Source organism: Echinops telfairi, unplaced genomic scaffold (genome assembly GCF_000313985.2).
Source record: "Echinops telfairi isolate 266 unplaced genomic scaffold, ASM31398v2 ScPeMD7_7469;HRSCAF=8507_1, whole genome shotgun sequence".
In the NCBI taxonomy this organism is placed as follows: domain Eukaryota; kingdom Metazoa; phylum Chordata; class Mammalia; order Afrosoricida; family Tenrecidae; genus Echinops; species Echinops telfairi.
Window position 1 is genome coordinate 7,249,689 of NW_022111373.1, and position 3,624 is coordinate 7,253,312.

Sequence of the window (3,624 nt, forward strand, 5' to 3'; positions counted from 1 at the left end):
GCTGCTTTGGAGCTAACCAGATGTGGGTCTCAGGCTTTGAGCTCTGGTCTAGATGGAACTGGCCCACCCTGCCAGGGTGAGGAAGGTCCCGGGGCCAGGGAGTGTGACTCTAGGTGTGGGAGGGGCGATGGCTAGACTCTACCTGTTGGCACCTCAGGGCATGACTCTCCAGAGCCCAACAGCCCCCACCCTAACCCTCCATTCCTTCCTGTTCCCCTGCCACTTGGTCTGCCACCACCCACGACTAATGCTGCTGAGCTCCTCCGGATGCCAGCTGCTCTGAATCCTGCATCTCGGTCAGTGCAAGTTGGGATTCCTGAAGGGCATAGAGAGACACGCACGGTGCTGCTAACCCCAAGGTCAGCAGTTCAAACCCACAGAGGAGGCTTTCTGTAAAGATGTGACATCTCAGAAACTCAGAAGGGCCAGTTCTGCTCTGACCAGTAGGTCCTCTGTGGGTCAGAGTTGACTCAAAAGCAGTGAGTCCTGAAATGGCACACTTGCCAACCGGGCGACTCCACCTGCTGCGTCCGAGTACAAGTGGGCGCCGTGAGGATTTTCAGTGACTGGTTTTTTTTCTGGATCGACTGCTAGGCCTTCTTCCAAGGTGCCGCTGAGTGGACTCGAACCGCTACCTTTCAGCTTGGACACAGTCTCACTGACCCGCATTCCTGAAGAGCAGTGCTGCCCCACAGAGAACTTCCAGCACCTTGGAGCCCATCAGAGTTGGTGTCTTCCTAGTGGCCCTGGGACTCCTGGGCCTCCGCGGCCCAGCGTCCCGCCTGTGTAGAAAGCTCTCCCAGAGAACATAGGTGACCCATGGGGGCAGTTCGGGTCTCAGTCACGGACCAGGGCCTCAGTGGGGACAGAGCCTTTCCTGAAGCTGTGGGTGTGTTAGGGGCCGCCAAGTCAGTCCAACTCCTAGTGATCCTGGGCATGAAGAAGGCAGCACTACCCAGTGCTGGGCCACCCTCCCAGTAGTGCCTGCGCAAGTGCTACAGGATGGAACAATCGAGGGGCAGGGAGACAGGGGGCTCTTCAGTGGGGGATTGCCATGTTGGAGCGAGACACTGAAGAACTTAATGACAGAATGGCCACAGGGAGGAGGCAGAAGCAGGGAGAGGCAGGGAGAGATGCACCCTGCCCCTGCCCCTGCCCCTGCCCCGTCCCTGGTGGCAGGGCTCTCCAGCCCACTCTCACACCAGCCTACTCAGCGAGGTCCCAACCCCGGGCCTTCACCAAGGGCCCTTGACCACAGGGCCTGGCTCATTCTCAACTAGAGCTCCCCATTGGCGGAGTGGGGGCTCCCACCGGCCCACATGATGCAACACATCCATTTCCTTGCCTCTCCGAGGCCCCCAGCCCCACTCACACCTGGGACTGGAGGGTTTTGGTGAAGGAGGTCCCTGGATGTGTAGTGGAGCAGTCTGTTGAGAAGTGGCTGGAATATTCATACTGTTTCCCTGGCTTCTCTTTGTTCTATGCTAGAAAGTGTTGTTCTGATGGACACTTAATTCCCAAGGCTGCTACCTGCTCCCTATCGCCTCTTGCTCAAAAGTGAAATGCGACGTGCCTGGGCTCCCACTGTGATCATCTCCCTGTGCGGAGCGAGTGTGGCTGGAAGGGGAGAGCAGTAGAATCCTCAAAGAGGAACAATTATTGAGGGAACTAGATTAATGAGGTGTCATAACAACTTAGCCAGATCTGCAGCTGACCTTTCTCATGGAGAACGGGCTTGATAAATGTAGTTCATTACCAAGTTCTGACATGAAAATGGGATCACACTCTGGGCTCCTCAGCAGGCTGATCAATATTTTATCTGCCAAAGCAGGCCTGGTCTGGGAGCCGGGGAGCCCTCACGAGCACGCGCGCGCTGGTGGCAAGGCCAAGGCCAGGGGCTGGCCAAGCAGGCCAGAGGGCAGCCGGATCCTTCTGAGGGGTTCCCGGGCTGCTCGTCATCATCAGCCTCCCTCCCTGAGGAGTTCCAGGGATGTCCATAGGGGAGGGGGAGGGGGGAGGGATGTCCATAGGGCAGGGGGAGGGGGAGGGATGTCCAGGGGGTCTTCCCACCTCTGTTTGTCAGCCACCACGTGCCAGGCACACTGGATCCCTGGTGGCCTAGTGCTCACACATGGGGCTGTTCACAGCAGGGTCGGCAGCTCGAAATCACCAGCTGCTTCTCGGGAGAAAGACGAGGCTTTCTACTCCTATAAAGAGTGACCGTCTCAGAAACTCACAGGGGTAGTTCTGCCCTGTCCTGCAGGGTCCCTAAGAGTCTGCGTGAACTTGACGGCAGTGAGTTTGGTTCCTTGGTCATGTGCGAGGTACGGGGGCAACAGGTGGGGACAGAGACACCGGGATACACCCACACTCTCGAAGGACATGAATCCATCTCATTAACTGGGTACCAAGGCCTGATTGACAACTTGGATTTTGCGACATCCTCTCACACTTTTTGGATTGTAGTCACCCTGTCAGTGGGTGAAGGGGTTGCTGTGGCCCTCAGGGAGGTCAGGAGCAGAGAGGGCCAGGGAACGAAGCAACTGCAGGCCAGCTGCTGTCGTTCTTGCCTCCCTGTCATCCAGTGCTCTTCCAGTCCGGCAGTGTCAGCTCAGCTTGTGCTGGAACCTGTCCCCAGCCGGAGCCCCCAGGGGAGGCTGCTCGGTGGGGTGTGCTGAGTATCCTCTCTCCGAAGGCAGAAGTCCCAGGTTAAGACTGAACCCTGCCCAGCTTAGATGGAACAGCTTTTCTGATCAGGTGATCAACAGAGGTCAGGCTGAAGTGGAAAGGGAAGCCAGGTGGGGATCTGAGTAAAGGGCATTCCAGATAGAGGGAGCAGTGGGTGCAAAGGCCCTGGGGCAGAGCACAGGACATGGCTTCAAACAGTTTAAGGGGGAAAACTGGAATCAAAACATAATGGACTAATTCCATGAATTTTTGGAAGCCCCCGTGCACTTTAGTGGCCAATTCTGCTGTGGTTCTCCCTCCCGCTGTTGAAGTCACCTATGTGCCTTACTGGGTGAACAGTAAGATGAGAAGGACGTGACCCCGGGTTATGACCAGATACAATGAAACTGCGGAATCTTTGGGCCAGGGCCCAGGATCTTTGGGCCAGGGCCCAGAGCCGCATGCAGCAGACCAGGGCCAGTCTGATGAGACGCTCACTCCACTGACCACTCTGCCTCACCTGTGCAGAGAGCCCCCAAACCTCCTCCCAGCGGAGCCTGCTTTCTTGAACTGCAGCTGCCTCTGGGCATGGCCTACAGAAACACACCGCCAGCCAGACCATTCTGGTTCACACAGACCCTGGCGGCCAGAGCAGAGGGAGGACTGAGGACTGAGGCCGTCAGTCTTTACAGAAGCCAAAAAGCCCCCCTCTTTCTCCTGAGGAGCAGCTGGCGGCTTCTGCTCTGTGGTTCATAGCCCGACACGTCACCTACTGGGGCGGGGACTGATTTCTTGTCCTCCATACTCATGTGTACTGTCCAGGTGTTCCACAATGAGTAAGAGGTATTTGTAAATGTATGTTGTTGTTATTGTTGTTGTTGTTGTCGTCCATACTCATGTGTACTGTCCAGGGGTTCCACAATGAGTAAGAGGTATTTGTAAATGTATGTTGTTGTT